This window comes from Schistocerca americana, chromosome 9 (assembly GCF_021461395.2).
Source record: "Schistocerca americana isolate TAMUIC-IGC-003095 chromosome 9, iqSchAmer2.1, whole genome shotgun sequence".
NCBI classification, from domain to species: Eukaryota; Metazoa; Arthropoda; class Insecta; order Orthoptera; family Acrididae; genus Schistocerca; species Schistocerca americana.
Window position 1 is genome coordinate 3,305,104 of NC_060127.1, and position 21,738 is coordinate 3,326,841.

At 45.0% G+C, this 21,738-nt stretch overlaps 1 protein-coding gene across 1 annotated transcript in view; it reads left to right on the top strand.

The window, feature by feature from the left end:
• The first annotated feature begins 6,594 nt into the window (after positions 1-6,594).
• The window catches only part of LOC124550846 (alpha-(1,6)-fucosyltransferase), a 315,823-nt gene continuing 300,679 nt past the window's right edge, over positions 6,595-21,738 (top strand). Inside the window, exon 1 of the mRNA XM_047125574.1 lies at positions 6,595-6,662. The gene's annotated coding sequence lies outside the window, so the exon portion shown is untranslated. The remainder of the gene's footprint in view (positions 6,663-21,738) is intronic.

Below are 21,738 nucleotides of genomic sequence, written 5' to 3' on the forward strand. Positions count from 1 at the left end.
ATGCCTCGCGCTATTCCTGCCGTTGACGTCGCACGTTTGGAAGACTAAACTCGCTTTTCTTTCGTCAACGTAGCGCATTACAATCGATGCAGCATGTAACGCTTCTGTGGGCGGCTCGTACGGTGTCCCGCCTCTCCGGTCGTTAATTTCACGCCTTAGGCGGACAGGCAGTGTCGAACTGCCCGAGGCTGTTTCAGTGCGCCTCTGTCTCCGATCTGCTAGTGTCCGTCAAGCGGCCGACGTCGAGTAACGGGTCAACTCTACATCCAGTTTCACGGACGTCTCTTTACTTCGTGTGCACAATTGTTTTTGAGTCTGAAAAACTTATACATGTTACGTCAAGGGATGTTTCTTAAACATGATGCAGTGTGGATGTATTACTTAACGACTGTCACTTGACAGACATTAGTTCTCCGGAAATAAATATTCATTACAGGAAACATGTCAGACATAGCCTGGGAGCGGTTGGGTTGGAGGTTGGTTGTAAATGTTCAGCATTGAGAGAATTAGTAGCGATGTTTTATTTTTTTCTACAAACTCTACATCATTTACAAGTCGTAATTTATATTAAAATTAAAACGTAACTTTATTATTGGGATGCTCTTCAAACTAGACAGGAGATAAATCACTACACCGTAGACCTCAAAGATGCGTGTCAGATTCAAATCATTTTCATTAAAGTAAGATAACAGAGTTACATCGAAATTCTCCTTTTTATTCGAGAACAGCTATTGAAGTGCACGTTAAGGCAATACAAGAAGACTGTCCTCCTCGCTGTGCGCGCCCCCTGTTAACACTGACATGCACTCGGTTTGGTGCGAGGTGCCCCTCCTCGATTTACTGCGGCCCTTCTAACACCCTGTCTCACTTCCGTGGAACATCTGCCTGGTGTGAGGTGTGTCGGCCTCTCCCCGTCCGTCCGTAGCCCCCTCCTGCTCCTTGTGACCGCCTCGGGCAACCTTTCTTTTTCCTGGTGCACTCCCTCCTTTCCTGGTGACCTACAGGCTACTGCCCTCCGTGATCTTTCGATCCATTACTTTGCGGAGAACACGCATTTCGAAATTTCTGCGCCTCCATTAGTCTAGACATTCCACCATTCGAACGCTTTCACTGTCATACAGACATACTTCGTTTTGTAATGAACAATTCCAGGTAAGCTGCAAATACCTTAGTTATCATTCTTCGTTACTGCAAGCTTGTCTCGGTTATAATGCCATAAACCTGTAAATGTTATATTTGGTGAGTCTCCTTACATTTACAAAGTTCTACAGAAAGCTGAGTTTGGATACTTACTTACGTCTAATAATATTGCATCAGTGTGTAAACTATCGACTATATATTTGTTGCTGGATGGCTATAATCACGTAAGTTTTGTTCATATAGAATATTTTTGCGAAGTACTTTTGACTGCTGGAATGACAGTTTATTCTCGTCGGTGCTTTATATTTACAGTGCACTCTCTGCTACACAATGTGATGTTAGTTGCGTTTCAGTGCTTTTATAATTTTGTTACTATTTGTATCTGTGGCTATCTTTGCTTTCCTGTTTACTGCGATTTTTATCCGTTCTCGTTTTCCAAAATGTCGATAAGATTTCCTAGATAATTTGTGTGTTTGAGATCGATTTGTTCATTTATCGCTTGAACAATTTTTTGTATGTGCGTATATTTCTAATTCTTCCCGATGCCCCAGCTAACATTACTCACTAGCAAAGATTGCACGGTAAACATAAAGCATCAACGAGAACAAACTATGATTCCAGCTGTCAAAAGTATTTCTCAAAAATATTCTATACAAACAAAACTTATGTCATTACTGCGACCTAGCAACAAATACACTGTCGACAGTTTGCTCACTGATGCAATAGGGGCATCTATTCCAACTAGACGTAAGTACGTTTGGAAACTCACCTCTCTGTACAACTTTCTAAACTTAAGGAGACTCAGCAAATGTAACAAGTACAGGTTTACTTGAGAGTGGCGCTGTAGCCGAAACAAGCTTGCAGTAAAGGAGGATGATTACTAATTACACGCTTTGCAGCTTACTTGGGATTGTTCATTACAAAATTTCGTATTTATGATACTCGTTGCTGCGAACCCGACTGAAAAGAAGACACACTTCGTTTTAGTTGCTGTATTGCAGTGTTTCTGTTTCGCCCGCGTGCAAACGGCGTTTCCGTTGTATAACGCACAGCTCGTGCGCAAACCATTGGCCGTCTTTTCCCGCCTGAATTTTTGGCGTCTCTGCAGCTAGTTTCCAGTTTTCATATTTTTCCGAGGTAATTAATGCCGCCAGCTCGTTCTGTCTGGCCTTCCTATGTATTCAGGTGTCTTCTTCTCAAGTATCAATTAATTTATACATGAATACATGTAGAAACTTCGGAGATTCGTGTGTTCAGAATGGCTCTGAGCACTATGGGACTCAACTGCTGTGGTCATCAGTCCCCTAGAACTTAGAACTACTGAAACCTAACTAACCTAAGGACATCACACACACCCATGCCCGAGGCGGGATTCGAACGTGCGACCGTAGCAGCAGCGCGGCTCCGGACTGGAGCGCCTATAACCGCACGGCCACCGCGGCCGGCCGGGACTTAACATCTGAGGTTATCAGTCCCCTAGAACTTACAACTACTTAAACCTAACTAACCTAAGGACATCACACACATCCATGCCCGAGGCGGGATTCGAACCTGCGAGCGTAGCGGTCGCGCGATTCCAGACTGAAGCGCCTAGAACCCCTCGGCCACCTCAGCCGGCCGGATTTGTGTGTGCATGTTGCATGGTAACGCCCTGTCACAGATTTAATTTCGAGATTGTTTAGACACGCAAGGGCTTCAATGTTTGTTGGCAGGAGACTCGCAGCGTCGCTATGTTTTTCTCACAGTTGACCTTGTCGTGGGGCGTGGCCGGTACCCCACAGTATGACGTGCGTCAGACTTCCATCGTGTACTGGCTCTCACACAGGAAGGATCCGGCCGGCCCTTGGTCGCCAATGCACTGGCGTCAGCCTTCTCACCCACACCAGACGAAGGGCCTGGGCCCTAGGGATCCGGCCATGTGGAATCGCAGTTGTCTCTGAAAACTTGCCGACGTTGCACCCATTTAATTATTGTTATGAAGTAACGATTTATTAACAGTTACACCGGTCGGGGTTACGAGAGAACAAGTGGATTTAGAAGTCGTCGCAGAAGTAGCATTTATTTTACTGTAAGAAGCTGATGATCAGAAAGAGAAGAAGAACGCTGGTGGACGACCTGTCTTCTCAAATGTAGGGAGCAGTGTGGTAAGACAAAATTAACGTCTACTTTAAAGCTGAATAGGAATGTGGGCTGTTTCATAATTTTTTCCCTGATGAAAGCAACAGATTTGGAACTACTAGAGAATTGTGTAGGCTCTAAAATTTGCAAACGTGACACCTCTTTTAGGAGAGCTGTACCTGCAGCACAAGGTTAACAGTCAGTCGCAGTTTTGTTTGTTCCTTTTCGTCGTTCACGGCGAAAAGATGTCAGTGGAGACATTATTTCCTTTCTCATATCGTGCGTGTCATTTTGAAATAGCTGAGTTATTTCCCTCCAGGCCTATAGTCTCTTCAGTTTGTTTTTGTAATGGCAGTTAGTAGGGGCCCTTAAACATTCCCGCTCACGATAAAAGTCAACCAGGTCTTTCTCCATATTCCACGCTATACACCAGTGTATTTAAACACAATAAACACACGCGCTTAACGAGGGCCGACGTTGCCTCCGGGGGAAGCAACGACTGCTGAATTTAAGTTCCTCAGGGCAGACACAAGTCGCACTCATTATGCGTTACTGACTGGTTTCGCAGTTTTTATTTGACAGCCAACTGCTGTACTTTGGACTGTAAATTCCAGAGTTTCTGATGATGCTCGTGTTAAATTAAACAGCGAAAGCGGTTAACGAAACATACTAAGTTCGCGCCTTCTGGCTACGCTGAAAAACTTAAATAAACACCGGTTCTAGAGAGACGCTGTTGAACCAACCGGTATTCGACCCGGCGTCCACCCTAGGAGAGGGGTCGCGACGCCAGCCAACCGCCGACAGTCCGGACCAACAGTCCGGACCGCAAACGAAGTCAACCGCTTCTTTGTCTCTCACACTTAAGCAAGTATCGGGAAACGAAGCGGTTGTCTGTCGTTCGTTGGCCTAGTGTGTACTAGCTTAGTACATAGTCACCCGCAAGGATTTTGGGATTTGGCATACGGAATGGCATACGCCTAATAAACTGCGTTCCATAAAGGACACTACGAATGTGCGGGAGTCCTCCATGCGGGCCACTCGCAAGGACTCTGTGGTCCTCTGCAGGCTGCGCATCGGCCACGCTCGGCTGACGCACGACTCTCCCTTCCGCCCTGAAGACCCACCCCAGTGTCGTGTCGGTGCGGCGGCCGGTTGACGGTGACCCGCATTCTGTTGCACTGTCCCGCTTCAGCTGCCCTGCGGCGGAATTCTCAGTTACCGGACTCGTTACCATTGTTTTCAGCGGACAACGCCTCGTCAGCTGATTTAGTTTTACATTTTATACCTGAGGGGGACGGGGGGGGGGGGGGGGGCAGGTTGCTTCTATCTTAGTCCATGTCCTTTCTCAATCTGTGTTCCCCACCCTAGTGGTTTTACACTGGAGGTTTTAATGGGCTGCAGAGTGGCTTTTTTATTCTCGTGATCAGCCAGCCATGGTCGCGTGCTGTATTGTTTTCTACCTGTTTCTTGCGTCTCTCTGTCGTTTTCCTGTCTTGTATTGTCCATTGTAGTGTCTGTTGTCCTTCTGTAGTTGTTGTGTTGTTTCTCTTTTCTCCAGGTTTTATGCTGTAAGTCTTGCTTGTTTTATTGTTTCCCTCGTGTACATTTTTTACAGGAACAAGGAAATGACGACCGTCCCCCGTCCGCCCCCCCCCCCCTCCCCCCGCCTCTAAACAACCAACATAGTGACAGCATGCATGTGGCAGGGCGCGACCTCGTGTTCGGACTGGTGCTGGTGACGCGCTGGTTCGCCGCGCGGCTCGGCTGAGTTCGGAGGCGCCACAACCACACCGCAGCCGCTGATAGGTCGGCAGGTGTGTGGGGTGCGAGCAGCGCCGAGTAAACACGGCTGCGTCAGCGGGGGCCGCAGTGTCACAGGCCGTAGTGGATGCTGTACGTGCCCGCCACTCACTGCCAACAGGCGAAGGTTAATCCAAACTTTTTCTTTCAAAATGCCTTGGTATAATCTTGGACTACCTTCCAAACTGAGAAGAACGAACTGTCACTGCATGTCCTAGCGAATTACACGTTTAGTAAGTCAGTCCCAGAAGCGTCCAGAAATTGACGGATGACGTTGTGTAGATGTACACCCACAAAGACGAGGCTGCCCATCTTGAGCGGTCCTGCAGAAGGTACACAACACGTAACACTGAATTCCGTCTGCTGTATGTAGCTGACCGTGAGACATCTTCACAATTTTGTGTTGCCCAGTACATAAGTGTAATTCACTCGTGTACCGTACGAAAAACGAACCTACAGATCCGATTAAGATCACGGAACAGAAAAGACTACACAGTTGCTATTCTGTACAACTCACAGTGTTTTCTTGGTCTGGAGTTTATGAACTAAAATGCAGCGCCTGTCGAAAAATATACAGGGTAGTCAGAGCCTGAAAAGTTTGTGAGGGTATTGCACGGTAGGTTGTGCTGAGAAATAAAGGTTGAAAAAAAAATATCGATACCCCTTGCGCCGTAGCCAAAGGGCTGTCCAAGACATTTGACCCTATCATTCTATTGCCAAGTGAACCGGAGGTATGAGCTATAGAAGAATCCCGTTTTTTTTTCTTTTAAAAGCGGCGGTTTGGGACATATTCTTAGCGTATTTCGTTAGATATATATCATTCATCAACATCGTGTAGACGGCAGAGCACCATGGACGCAAAACTCTTCCAGAAATTACCAATCTCAGATAAAAACGTCCGGGAGGCCGTAAGGGAACCGGCGACCCGCTTGTCCGTCTCCAGCATACGGCTGGCTCTCTCTCTCTCTCTCTCTCTCTCTCTCTCTCTCTCTCTCTCTCTCTCTCTTTCTGTCTGTCTCCCCCCCCCCCCCCTCCTTCCTACATGCAATTCAGGAACTAGAAAAATATCTCCAACCACAGTAAACGGAAGACTCGCTCGATCTTTAGTCCTTGGGAATATTCACTTCTGCGATGTGATTCTATACGGAACGACTAGGGCTGGTAGCTAACGCTGTCGTGAGAAGTGTTCGTGTGCCACATTCGGCCGTTGATCGCGCCACTCCTGTGAGGACGGATGGTTCGCCAGCGCCCGCGAACACGTTTCTCGTCCACTCGTGTCCAGAGTGCCTCCCGTCGCGCATCAAACACAGTCGTTCCAAGACAGCAATGAAAGCTCAGTTGAGTCCACCATTTTGGCTGTACATTTTCTCGACGCTAAGTATTTCTCCATCTCCTGTGCGTTTCAGCGATACGACGTACTGCGGAACAAAGTAGCCAGTAGCCGAGACTGAATTGGAGATCTGCCAGCAGCTGCGTTTGCCCTGTTGCTAATTTACGTTGCGTGTTCTTCACATTCTCTTTCTTGCTCTTTTGCAGGTGAGAGACTCCCCATTGCTGTTGCGAGAAGTGAAGCGCATATTCGTTGCTCTCCGTTCTGCATACGAGTAAGTAGCGTTTGTACTGTTAACTAGTCTAGTTGACAGATTACTACAGGTGATTGATGCTCACTGCGTTCATTTCCGAAGAATTCGTGTTTTAGCGATACTGAACTAGCTCCCATTTCGCAGTGATATCCAGTTATTAGACTTGTCAGCCTGTGTAGCCGATACGAAACCAGAGCACGGGTAGTGGCAGATGCGCCTGCATCTGCGTCCTCACCGGCCCTCAGCGAGACACAGGAATGCGTCAGCAGGTTGGTTGCACTCTGTCCATCCTGGTAGATTTTCAAATGGCTCTGAGCACTATGGGACTTAACTTCTGAGGTCATCAGTCGCCTAGAACTTAGAACTAATTAAACCTAACTAAGGACATCACACACATCCATGCCCGAGGCAGGATTAAAACCTGCGACCGTAGCGGTCGCTCGGTTCCAGACTGTAGCGCCTAGAACCGCACGGCCACTCCGGCCGGCCACGTAAGAAGTACGCGCCCATTTTTACGTAATTTGAAGGCTGTATCAGTGCTATAGTGGCCGCTATAAAAAGAACGCATGGAAGTCACAGGTTATGTGGTGCCTACTTTCGTTAGTGACGCGTTTCGATTTGTACATGATCAGATTAACGAAGCTTAAGGATAACGATTCATACACAGGTATGGGGTCTTTTATCTTATCCATAAGAGAGTGCGAAACAAAGCTGATGATGTACACATCGAAACGCGCCATTAAAGAAAGTAGTCACAACAGAACCTGTGACTCTCATACATCTTTTGTAGGGGGTATTATGGCAGTGATAAAAACTTCAAATTGTCTTCGTGCTTCCTGTTACGCTGCCGCATCTGTTTGATCTGTCACAAAAATTCCAGCAGTGGGAATTTCCACAGGTGTACTCCGTTTGTGCTCCTGGTAAAAAGCGTACTAGTTTCACTGTGATTACGGATGTAATAAGCGATATTACACTGCGTGCACTTGGACGTCATATTTTCAGTGCTAGCTGGAAACAGTCGAGAAACCCTGCAAATGACAATATTTCAAATGGCGCGTAGTGTCGAGAAAAAGCGTTTCAGTGATTGCATACTCATTATCAGCATTAATAAACTAATTATACACAAGGCTACACAAATGAAGAAGTGATCGGTATTATTCCGTGAGTATGAGTATCCTGGAGCAGTGTGGTGATTTCATATATGTTATTTGTCGAAATGTATTGCTGACAGGCTGGCCGCGGTGGACGAGCGGTTCTCGGCGCTTCAATCCGGAACCGCGCTGTTGCTACGGTCGCAGGTTCGAATCCTTCCGCGGGCATGGATGTGTGTGATGTCCTTAGGTGACTTAGGTTTAAGTAGTTCTAAGTTCTAGGGGACTGATGACCTCAGATGTTAAGTCCCATAGTGCTCAGAGCCATTTGAACCATTTTTTTTTCTTGCTGACAAAGGGAGAACTAAATTCGTGACAATGTTTTTCGAACGACGTGAACCCTTTCCCCTCACAAGGCACACCTGGCGACCTTCCATATTCTCAGCTGCTGCCAGTACACTGACCGTCGTGTTGTGCAGAGGATCAGCTGTTCACTTTTCTCAGTAATAACCTTTTTATTCGTGAATCAGACGTTGTCAATTTGGCAAACCATAACCACTCCAACCAACGTCTGGCGCTTGCGCGTCATTACGCGTGAAGGACACACTCCTCATTATTTTTATATTTCTGAGATATACGAGGAGAAAAGCCTTCAGAAAGTTTCCACTGCAGTCGTTTACTGTCGAAAATACGTTGGGTTTCCGCCAGAATTGCAAGGAAATTTGCGATTTATTTTTGTGTGAATTATTAACCTTTTCTCATTTGAAGATGTATCATCATTTATAAGTAATGGCTACATTTCTCTTGTTGACGGGTTTAATTGTACTCCTTTTGCTAAAACACAGCGTAATTTGCATAAACACAGTTCTAGTAGCTATTGCGACAGATTCCGGGAACAGTGGGCCTCATTAAAAAAGGAGTTGGAGAACAGAGAAGTAAATAGCTTACAGGAAACGTCATTGTGTCGGTTTACAGTAACGTAAGAGTAGGAATTTTACGTTTATTTTCGTGCCGGAAAATTCTCTGTTAATTAGCTGTTGATAACATTCAAAAATTTAGCACTGGATTGAGGAAAAAAAGTGTGTAGCTTTTGGTATGTTGCTGTAGATAAAGTTCTGTGTGTTGGTCTTTCGACAAAATGCTCTCTTCCTTGTGCATTATCATTTGACAGAATCTTGTTTCGATATCTCGACCGGTTCCGGAGATATGAGGGATGTTGCGAATACTTCACCCTCGTGCACGTGCGATCTAAAGTGAGTCTACTACATAGAATCCGTTTTCTCGAGATTTGAGGCAAGCCTAAAGAAACAGTCAATATGCTTGCTGCATCTCATACACAAGAACATAACGCTACACAATATCATAAGGACCCGTATTTTTCGTTGCGAACTTTTCGAATTTCTCGCAGTGTCTTACTTAAATGCGAATGTCACAATAAGTGTGACCATTAGCGAGGTGATGTGGACTTCACGGTAAAGCTGACACACAAAGTTACAGGTAACGTAAAAATAGGCGATTAATTTCTATGGAATCGTTTGGGAGGGATTACAGGACGCGCGCCTTGATTCAGTCAGCGCAGTGCGTCGGCAAAGAATGATCTACGGGTCTCAGTGTGCGCACGGCGTGTTGGCACGTGCGGGACACGTAATGTCGCGCCACTTCACACGTGCTACGCGCGTCTCAGCCTGAGAGCGGGTCTATTGAGGCGCTCCGGTGTCGAAACCGACCTGGGCGCTGAGGAGGACGCGGACAGGTCCACATCCGGGTGCCCCCCGCCCCCGCGGCCGCCTCCCCCGCCCCCAGGCGCCGGCGGCGGCGGAATGCAGCGGGGCCGCTGCAGCGCGCAGATTATTCCTGGCGCGGCTGCTCGGGCCACGCGCGGACCGCCTGCATCGCGGCAGCGGCGAGCAGTGAGTGAGTAGCCTACACCTCGCTACGCCACTCCCTACTAACCACTGTCGAGGTTCCACCTCACCGGAGATTCAAAACTTTTTTATTCTGTAAGCGACGACTGTTCGGGAAGTGGACGACTAGGTCGTTCGCAGCGAGCTTTAAAACCAAACACTTGTGTTCAAAAATGCGAAATTTGACGCGATGGTTTTCGTTGGAGGTATTTTTTTTCTTTTGTTACTAATTTCGTGAATGCCTAACTCGACAACAGTGCGTCGAATTGCGTACTTCAATTGTTCCGTAGAGTGGGTCGGGGGAAGATCCCCATCTTAAGGTTTGGAGGATCAAAAGGTGAGTCAAAAGTCGGCAGTTCCGGTTCGCCAATAAAGTGGTTTTCACTGAGAAGCCTATTCTATGTAGAGGGCAGTTGGCGCCACGCTACCATTAGTAATTATGCGCGTTCTGAATATTTTTATGAGCAATGTAGTTTACGTATTTCACTCCGAGCACAGCGGGGAAACAGATTCCAGTGCAAGTTTTGTGCATTTATAATACAGTATAGCCAAGTACATAATTCGAAAAGCTAATTATAAAGAAGAAAATATTAAATATATAAATGCATTTAAGAAGCAGCAAGTAATATGATTGCGTCTAGATGAAATCAGTTTTATTGCACAGTTACTGCACTCTTCAATTCTGTTGCAAGTGCCACACTGAATCCAGTCCTCCTGTCGTCCATTTATACCGCATTAGTTCGTGGCGCACGTCACAATATACTTACTGTCATTTCCTGATCTGCTTGCTTCACTAATCCTGGACTAACTTGGAGCGGATGTCTTGCTTTTAATTCTCTGTGACCCAGGTCTCGCATCTTCTGTTCGATCCTGCTCTGTGAGAACTTTTAACTGTTTTTCTCCTCCTCCGGTTGGAAGGTGACGAAACTAAGCGGCACACAGCAGTGATTTGTACAAAGCGCGCTCCTGCCGCCGGCTCACTCCCGGTCCCCCCTCGTCCCGTATCTGTGGGGGAGGAGCCCCGGCCCGCCCCCACCCTCTGCTGCGGCTCTAGCGAGCACTTCCGTAATTCGAAGTGCCTCCTCCGTAACTCTTCCCGGTTTGCGTGGGTACAAGCCGCAGGCTTCAAAACCAGACTGAGCTGTGGGCGGAACAGCAGCTTTCTTCCGTGCTCCACTGGGGAAGACCGGGAAATGTGCTCTTGAGACTTCACGTCCAGGATGAGACAATGAATGTCCAGTTGCGCATTGCTCCGTATATAGCTCGTTTGTGTGATTTGAAAACACTCCTGTCAAGAGGCCGAAGGTATTGCGTTGAATGCGGAGCCAAACAAATCGTGATCAAATAGTTTCCCGTAGCAACGTCTGGAATATCTGCCTCGGTAGTGTGTGAGTACCCACCGAGCACCAGCAACACTTTTCCTTGTTGTTTTCTGAGAATAAACTGCTCTTTCATCACACTCATCAATGTGTTACAGTTCACATACCCTGATTTCTCATTAATCGTTCAGGCTTCTTTCTCTCACCTTTAAAAAATACATCCTGGAGGAATGAAGTTGCCTTCAACATTGCACCAAGTGACAACCTGTATCATTTCTCGTTCGGAAGTTACTTGATACGGAGCAGAAGGACCCCTTTGCCGTATCACTTTGACCTGGGTTCATCGCCGGCCAGAGTAGCCGAGCGGTTCTAGGCGCTACAGTCTGGAACCGCGCGACCGCTACCATCGCAGGTTCCAATCCTGCCTCGGGCATGGATGTGTGTGATGTCCTTAGGTTAGTTAGGTTTTAGTAGTTCTAAGTTCTAAGGGCCTGATGACCTCAGAAGTCCCATAGTGCTCAGGGCCATACGAACCATTTTTGGGATTCATATGGAAGCTCTTGAGTACTGCTTGAGCGTCTGGGATCCCTATCAGGTCGGATTGAGAGAGGACATAGAAGCAATTCAGAGGCGGGCTGCTAGATTTGTTTCTGGTTGTTTCAATCATCACGCGAGTGTTACGGAAATGCTTCAGGAACTCGGGTGGGAGTCTCTAGAGGAAAGGAGGCGTTCTTTTCGTGAATCGCTACTGAGGAAATTTAGAGAATCAGCATTTGAGGCTGACTGCAGTACAATTTTACTGCCGCCAACATACATTTCGCGGAAAGACCACAAAGATAAGAGAGATTAGGGCTCGTAAAGAGGCATATAGGCAGTCATTTTTCCCTCGTTCTGTTTGGGAGTGGAACAGGGAGAGAAGATGGTAGTTGTGGTTCGAGGTATCCTCCGCCACGCATCGTATGGTGGATTGCGGAGTATGTATGTAGATGTAGAAGCCAGTTTCGTCCATGTTGTACAGGTGCCCAGGTTTATCCAACAATCAATTTGATGTTAATACATCCAGGAGTAAAGACAAATACGCTCCAATTGCTTCCGTATTCATAGTCGTTGCCTTTTCAATAGAGGCATTGCTGCTTTTTCGTTACTAGAGGTAGGTAACGTTTCATAGAGGGCTGTAATCAATCCCAGCCTGCCATGTTCTTTCTTTTGAAGAAATTACATTGCTTTCCGCAAATTGGAATACCAGCCAGCATACAGTTTCTCCGGCTGGTGGAAATACACACATCTGCAAGTTGCTTGCCTGGGTGACCAATTGTTTCTCCATCTCTTTACCAAGGGTATATAATAATAATAATAATAATAATAATAATAATAATAATAATTGGGAAACAGAACAGATCCCTTCTGAATGGAAATGCGCACTCATCCATCCACTCCACAAGAAAGGGGACAAAACTGAACCAAATAATTACAGGGGTATCTCACTCGTACCGGTCACATATAAAATCCTATCAAAAGTTCTCATGAATAGATTAGAAGAACAAGCTGACCCACAAATAGGAGAATACCAGACTGGTTTTCGCAAGGGACGATCATGCATAGAGCAGATCTGGAATCTGAAAATGATTCTCCAGATGAGAAACATCCGAAACACAGTGGTTACTTTTGTAGATTTTAAAAAGGCCTGCGACTCAATAGACAGAGTAGCGCTGGAAGAATTCAAATGGTTCAAATGGCTCTGAGCACTATGGGACTTAACAGCTGTGGTCATCAGTCCCCTAGAACTTAGAACTACTGAAACCTAACTAACCTAAGGACAGCACACACATCCATGCCCGAGGCAGGATTCGAACCTGCGACCGTAGCAGTCGCGCGGTTCCGGACTGCGCGCCTAGAACCGCGAGACCACCGCGGCCGGCTGGAAGAATTCAGCATTGACAGAAAGACAAGAGCAATCATTCGGGAAACATTAACTGACACAGTCTCCAAGGTTAAATTTGTGGGGGATATCTCGGAACCATTTGAAATCCAAACTGGAGTGCGACAGGGTGACGGACTTTCACCATTACTCTTTAATATCATTCTTGAAAAAATTATCAGGACATGGGAAAAAGAAGTCAGAGGAATCCAAATTGGCATTAGAAAAGATGATAGATTCAATGTGAAGTGTTTAGCTTTTGCGGATGACCTTGCAATCCTCACAAATAATAGAAAAGAAGCCACTAACGCCATAGAGAAGTTACACGAAATTGCACAAAGAACTGGACTGCAAATCTCATATGAGAAAACCCAGTACATAGAAAGAGTGCCACAAGACAAATTGCCTATTGTGACAACCCATTGGAAAATCGTACAAGCACCACATCTTAAGTACCTGGGAGAAATCATCCAGCGATCAGGGATCAATCTAAAGGCCAATGAGGAAAGAATAAAAAAAAACTACAGAAAGCATATAAACTCACGTGGAACTATTATAACAAAAAGTCCATATCCATTAACGCAAAATTGAGGCACTACAACACTGTCGTACTTCCGGAGGCACTGTATGCATCTGAAACAACACAAATAGGTGGCCAAACTAAAATCAAAGAAATAGAGAAACAAGAAAGGAAAATTCTCAGGAAAATTTTTGGCCCGATACAAGAGCAAGGAATCTGGAAGAAGAGACCAACTTCAGAATTATATAAATACGCAGACAAGATTACGGATACAATAAGGAAAAGAAGAATGCAGTTCTACGGACATATTCACAGTATGAATGAAAACAGAATTTCAAAGTGAATTCTTAAAGTCATCAACTCAGGCAGGGGAAAAACAAAATGAATAAAAGGAGTTGAAGAGGATCTCAGACAAGCACACATAACAGTAAACGATGGAGAAAATAGGACTGAATTCAGGAACATCATCAAAAAACATAAATTTGACACCACAACACAGAAGAGACCAGGATGCAAATGGACAGCGGAGCGAAAGAAACAACACAGTGAACACATGAAGAAAATTTGGGCTCAGAAAAAACATAAACAAGCAATCATCATAAAGGAATTCAAGTTCAAACGCACTCTTAATGGGAATAATCGAAAATAATAATAATAATAATAATAATAATAATAATAATAGGAAGTCAAGGACATGTGGCATCAGGATAAAGTTGGCATCATACCAATTATACTATCAACTACAGGAGTCATACCACACAATATCCACCAGTACATCAACGCAATACAGCTGCATCCAAACTTATATATACAACTACAGAAATCTGTAATTATTGATACATGTTCAATTACCCGAAAGTTCGTAAATGCAATGTAACATATACCGTACAGTTAAAAGGAAGTCACGCTTGATCAAGGTCCGCGTCACTTTCCATTTTTAACCAGACATAACGTCTGAGACAGGAAAGAAAAATAATAATGTGATAGTTATTCGTCCCTGACAAAAGTTTGAAGCAAGTGGAAAAGTGCAGTTCGAGCACGCTTACTTAACATACAACTACTTTGCCTTCGAATCGTTAATTTTTAATTAAAAAAATATTACGGTGGGGAAACTATTCTAATTTTCCTCCGTAGTGAAAGAAAACGTTGTAATTAATAAATAGTACTTACTTTGTGGGCCCATGCTTTCTTTCATCGTTCTTCATTAGACGCCGTTTCAGACTTCTGTGTCGCGTGATGTATTCTTGGGAACCTAGAAAACAATTCATTCCACAAGTTCTAAATGTTCCCTATGACGTCCTAGGCATTTCCTATGAATACAAAGTCTGTGTAGGCCAGGCGTAAAATTGGGCATCATATGCCGAGAGAACAGTGACATCCCATGGGAGGATCGGCAGTATGGTCGCCGTATAGCAAGCGCGGGTGGCAACCTACACTTGAAAATAATTGCCCACCATGGGTAAGGCGTCAGTAGTAGCTCACACCTTGCATTTGTTGGTTTCGAAACCGACAAATAGTTAACACGGCAACATACGGAACGGCCTTTGCTGAATAGAACACGTTGCGAATGCGTAAAGATTGCTGTCGCGATCTGTCGCGGTGCTAGGGAAACGTCAGCTTTTGTTAGGCGCCTCCCGCCGACCCATTCTACCGGTAGCCTTCAGAAAAGGCTGCTCACGTTTGCTTCGCTTCATTGCCTCGGATTTGCCTCAGCAAGAAATTTCTTGTAGGTGGGTGAAAATCGACGATGGTCGTTTGAAAAAAACATCGATTCTGTACGCGACCTTATTGATTGACTGACTGACTTACGGTGGCGTGGAATCAGCCATGCTTAGGTACAGCGAAAACTGCAGACATTCTACTTCGCGCAAATGTGTGGTTGTGAAAAACTTGTTGCCGATTTCTTCCGCAGAATTTGACTAACAACAGGCTTGTTTCAATTGACGTAAGGAAATGCTCAAACAAAGTCCACCGACGAAATACAAAATCCGTATACGGCACCGTAAGATATGATACCCGCAAGAAAATAATGGCTCGTTTCTTAGGTTAGAGTGCATATTCTGCATCTAGCGACCATTGCTGTGGAACATTGAAAACCAATGCTAATTGGTATACAACAGTTTGCTAGCGACAGGGCTTCGATAAACTGGGGAAACGCAATCGAAAACGGTGCACCATTTTTTTAGAGTTATGGCAAAGTCAGCAGTGGTTCAGTAGCAAAACGATGGAGTGTTCTACGTAAAAGAAAATCGTCGACAGCAATTTTCATTATGTTAAGAAACTTTTGACTGCTTCTGAAACGCTGTTATACTAGTACCGATATTAGACTAGGGAAAAAATGTTTCCAGAATCGGATCAAACGCTTGCAGAACAGTATTTTTTTTTAAAAAAAGCGAATATTTCGAGAAACAGTTTGGGTCTTTTTAGGGTTCCGTGCCTCACTCTGTAAAAAAAAGAAACCCGAGTAGCAGGGGTGTTCAACCTTTTAGCCGACCTGGACCACTCTGGTAGAAGTTTTTGGGCCACACATAACATACTTACAATAACAATAACCTCAGAGAGAGAGAGAGAGAGAGAGAGAGAGAGAGAGACCGACCAATGAGAGAACGGCATCTTATGGCAAGACGAAACTTTGTTTATCGCAACTTTCCGTAAACAGGATGTTATGTTTGTTTTTCGTTCCATTTTCCTCTGTCGTGTGATACGAGCTTGCTTCTTGTGCCGCAATGATTCGTGCCTGAAGCCAAATGCGCCCCGCGGGCCCCAGGTTGGATACCCCTCCCTTATAGCATAACTTTGTTCTGTGTCCGTCCGACTGTTAAAAAACCCTTTTTTCTCGACAAAAGGGAGACGTATCGAGTTGAAATGTGTCTCACATACTGAGGCCAACGGTCCCTTGGTTGTGTAAAAATGTTAAGTTTCTATAACAATTCAGTCAAAATATACGACCATTTAGCCTATGCCACAGGTGATCTAGAAAACTCACCCATCAAGACTTGTAGGGTACTTCCCGTTGGCGCAGAATTATTAAATTGGGCAAGAAGGAAGGTTTCGCTATAGAAGTAAAGTAAAAAATCCGAAAGTTGCTAATTTGTAATTATGTGAGACGAAAAAGGTATTTCTTTCCTCGTTTGTTATCCGCCATCAAAAGTAAAACATTCTGGAACCGATATCTTGCCAGTGTCAGTGTCGATAACAGGCCCCGGCCGAAGTGGCCGAGCGGTTCTTGGCGCTGCAATCTGGAACTGCGCGACCGCTACGGTCGCAGGTTCGAATCCTGCCTCGAGCATGGATGTGTGTGACGTCCTTAGGTTAGTTAGGTTTAAGTAGTTCTAAGTTCTAGGGGACTAATGATCTCAGAAGTTGAGTCCCATAGTGCTCAGAGCCATTTGAACTATTTGATAACAGTCGAAAATGGTCGAAATTCTGGATTCCCGAAATAAATGCACTGTCTGTATATACACAATTAAGTTTGTACGGAACCCTGAGTGCGCGAGTTCTGCTCCCACCTGGCCAGGTTGTGTTTTTTTTATTTTATTTTTTAACACTCTTGATACAGGAATAGCTGTGTAAGACGTTAACACAATTTTTATTTGCGTAACATTTGATTATGTCGTAGTTTGTGTCCCACAGTGAGTCGAGCAGTGCATTTCAGGCGAGGTGTGGGACCTCCCTGCGAGGCGAGGCAGGGCGGTTGCCTGTTTCAGGGTTGGCGGAGGCGGCTGCCTGCCTGCCTCGTCCCCAGGTGAAGCAGCGGGCGCGCCGACAAGTCTGTCTCTTTTGTCAGGCTACCGAATTACGTCAGCGGCCCATTGTTTCTTCAACTGGTACATTCATTGCAATTTCTTTGTTTCTTTCTTTCTTCTTCTTCTTCTTCTTCTTCTTTCTATTTTTTAGTTTTTTAACAGTGAGAATCTACCAACTTTACACTCGTTATTTACGTATGTATTAAGAAAAGTAACGTCGAGCTCCCTCGATGTTACTGTGATGTTGATGCAACATCCTTCCCAGTTATACTGTAGCTCTGCCGGGTACGTGTCATTCCTCCGGACGTAATGCTGTAATAGTCATTTTATTCCTTCTTCACTTGAAAATGCGGTAAGCTGCAGTGTGGTCAACGATAAATTGGGTAAAGAAGTTGTAAGATCGAAAGGAGGAGACAAAAGGGTGTGCCAGAAGTAACGGGTCCACCCTGGTGGCAGCAGCCTTCACTTACTGCGGTACGTCGCAGAGGGCCGCGTGTCAGCAGTGAGCTCCACCTCACCGTTCAGGACAGCACTACTCTAATGACACAACCACGTCACAGTTAGCGAAAAAATAGCCTCAACGTAACAACACTGTCGGGGAAACGCAGTATTACTTTTCGTAATGTGTGTGGAAATGACAAGTATGAGGTTAGCAGAATCTTAGAATTAACTTATCGAGTTTAGCGTTGACCACGCTGTAGCTTAGCACTTTTCCACGAAGAAACAAAAATAACTATTAGAGAGCAGGTTTGAACGCAGAACCATTACATTCGGAGTAAAGGCACTTAACCAGCAGGCCACAGTACACCTGGAAAGTACGTTGCATTAACATCATACTAACATCGATGCAACTCATTTTTACGTACTTTTGGTAACACGTATATGTAAATAAAGGTGTATAGTTTGTAGATTCTCACCTTCAAAGAAAGAAAAAAGGAGAAATCGCTCCCAGAATTGCAGTGAACGTACTAACTGAAGATATAACGAGACGCTGATTTAATTCGTCTCTGCAGTATCCCTCCCAAGCATGGGTTCATACCCACAGGCCAGACTGCGGAAACCCACTTCCCGTCTTCCCGACTGGGAACACCCTCTACCCCACTCCCAGCCTGCTCGGTGGTTATTGTTCTTGTTGTTTCTGTTGCTGTTGCCGTCGTCTGCACTCTAACCTGCCCTGTGCAGCCCACCCATCACCATGTCTGGATAACACAGCTGCAGCCCGCACCCTCTTCATGCTGCTCACTGCAGCCAACGCCCATTATCCATTTCGTAATGATAGACCCCTGACTTTGAGCTCATATTCTGGTCACATCGCATTACGAACTTCGACATGTTATACTGGCCGGAATCGTGGAAATGTCTGTTTTTATTTAGTGTACGAATATTACATCTTAGTTCAAATTGGGGCGACATATGCGGCAATATTTAAATTCCTAGCTTTTTCGACTAGTCTCAACTTTAGGGAGGCACAGAAATCAGATCGTAAATAGGAGAAAAATTTGCTTTGCAGAGTTAAAGGACACATCGTACCTCTATTTCGTTATTTTTTGATTAATCGCTTCATCGCTATAATGACAAACTCAACAAGCTGCGATTGAGTTCATCTTTGTAGCTACGGCGTCGGAGAAGGCGCTGGTTTTAAGCTTGAACTTTTGTTGGTTGCATCGTACAGATTAACTAATGAATACCTCTCGTGTTTCTTAGGTAAGAATTCGTAAAGCAAATGTCAGTAGCCGCAGTATATGCGCTGCTCCGGTGGAGCTTAGTTGTCACACCAGCGCGCCGCCAATGTTGAGGAGTGCGCCATAGACGGCTGTTCGTCAGCAAAGAGCGGCAACTTCTGTAGTCGCATTCCAGCACAGCATAGCCGCGTTCAGGTTTTGTTGCTACTAGAGGGAAATAGCACGGGAAATTGCAAGTAAATGCTCGATATGCAAGCAGCTCACAATAACTGAACAGTTGTGTGGCACATTATACAGTAAATGGACAAGTCGCTTATCTCGAATAAACTTTGCGGTAAAAAATGACCAAGATAAAACGTACCTTAATCGCTTTCGCTACTAGCTGAGGTGTCGTTGCTGCTATTGCTGTCGTCTGCTTCGATCACCAACGGTTCTGATGCTGTCAAGACAGTGGGTTCTTTGTGCATAACTGGTTTCAAGTCTGTATACATGACTCACTGAATACCTCCAGACACTTGGGGAACACTTTATAGAGCGGAGCGACACCTGTAAAGCGCTACCTGGCTCTTGACAGATGCTCAAGTGCGTTCAGTTGGCAGTGCGCTACAGGCAACCACAGAAGTTGAATCACCTTGTGCACTGATCACGAGGTACTTTCCAAAACGTATTCCTGCGTCCTAAAGCGTCGACCTGCGTGTTCCAGTAGGCCAGCTTAAGTAATTTCCTTATGTGATGGCCGTCCGGAGTGGCCGTGCGATTCTAGGCGCTGCAGTCTGGAACCGAGCGACCGCTGCGGTCGCAGGTTCGAATCCTGCCTCGGGCATGGATGTGTGTGATGTCCTTAGGTTAGTTAGGTTTAATTAGTTCTAAGTTCTAGGCGACTGATGACCTCAGAAGTTAAGTCGCATAGTGCTCAGAGCCATTTGAACCTTATGTGATGTGGCGTTAGATTGAAGCTCTGTGTTACTGCTTTCCATCCATTCAGCAATAGAATCCTTTCTCCATTTCCTAGATAGATTTCGTGATACTGGATTTATCATCTCTGATATGGAGCATGATCTAAAACAATCGCAGATCTGTTTGGTAATTTTTCGAGAACGCTCCTAAACCACTCTTAGTAGCGTCTTCCGTTCATTTCAGAATGATAATCTGCACCTCCTTTTTGCCCAGTAAAGCATAAGTCAACATTTTGCACGAACCAGTCTTCGTTCCCAATGTGGCACATTATAATCATTTTTCCAGAGCGGGACGGTGTTTGAATTCTTCCTTTCCAGCCGTACCACTCTTCAGCACTTCTTCTGTGATAACCATAAACATCTTTTGATGTTTAAGGTATTTTTTGTTCGTGCAAACCAAACTTTCTGGAGTGATTTTTTTAAAGGATTGTAAATAATACTACAAGTTCATATTTGTTTTTGTTACATGTGCGCAAGTATCTCTAACGTATAATTAATGTTTGATGTATTTGTTCTTCGTATTAGAGATCCGTGAAGTTTTAAAAAAAATAGTTGTTCTGTTGTTGATCTTACTTTAAAAGTTCTGGCACTTCAATAAATCTTTGCGCAATCATTTATAGGTTGGATATATATATTTTTATCCTAACAGATTTGTAATAAATAGTCCATCCATTGTTGCGAAAGTGTCTTGTATCTCGCAAGAACTCGCCTCTTTTTCCTGCTACTTGGTTATTTTCCATCAGCACAGGTTTTCGTTGAACTTTTTGTATCTGAAGCCCAATTTTCGAATAGCACACCAAATTGTTGCTTCACTCATTTGAGGAAAATCTTCCACTTCATTCGTCAACTTTTCCAACACTGCTGTCACTGTTGGAAACTGCTTTTCCGCACGGAAGTCGTGGATTTTCCTTCTTCTGAATTCCTGCGTAAACTCGCCCGATACAAACATCTCTCGCCTGCCAGAGCTCCTTTTTGATTATATGAGACACGAAGTATCTCTATATGCTCTCGAAATCCGGTCCACTGTACCTCCGCTAGTACCGAGACATCGGAATTTCCCTTTACTGTCTCTGATACGGAACTGCTCGCGACCTCAAAGTAAGCACGCGCACTCATCACCATAGACTTTCCGCAACCCCGTAGATAATGAATCGATTCACTCAAGTACAAGGCAACCAATTATGTTAACGAGCATCGTCTCACGCTAATACACAATAGCGAGTGGGAGCTCGAGTTTTTCTCATCTGACGGGAAGCCGCGATGTAAACACTGCAACAATGAAGTGGAGGTCCAGCAACATGGCACACGCGAGCAGGCGGCGCGTAGAAACGCAAAAACAAATAAATTAAAGATGGGATATTAGCACTTTATGTAGATTTAAGTGCATAAAAACATAACAGCTGTGAAAGGCAACAACATTTACATTTTTCGTCTTGTTAGTATCTACCCCCATTAGGCGAATTGCAGCTATCCACGCCCACCATTATTAGGATAAAACAACTAATTGGAAAGGAACGACAACTCGTCTGAAGGTTGAGTAAGGTTGTATTTTTTAACTGTGCTGAGAAAAGTTTGCACGATTGCTGGTCACGCGATGTGACCTGAATATGAGCTCAAAATCAGGGCTCAAATTATTTATTTATTTTTTCTTTCATCGGACTTCTGACTGGTTTGATGCGGCCCGCCACGAATTCCTCTCCTGTGCCAACTTCTTCGCCTCAGAGTAGCACTCGCAACCTACGTCCTCAATCATTATGAAGCGCATAACAGTTCTGCCCGTACAGTGATCGCCCCCGCCCCCCAGAACTTCCGTCTGCTACCACACTGATAATTACTCGATGCCTCAGGATGTGCCCTAGCGAGTGATCCCTTGTTGTAGTCAACGTGTGCCACGGCTTCCTTTTTTTTCCACTTTCATTCAGCACTTTCTGGTTAGTTGCTCTATCTACCCATCTAATCTT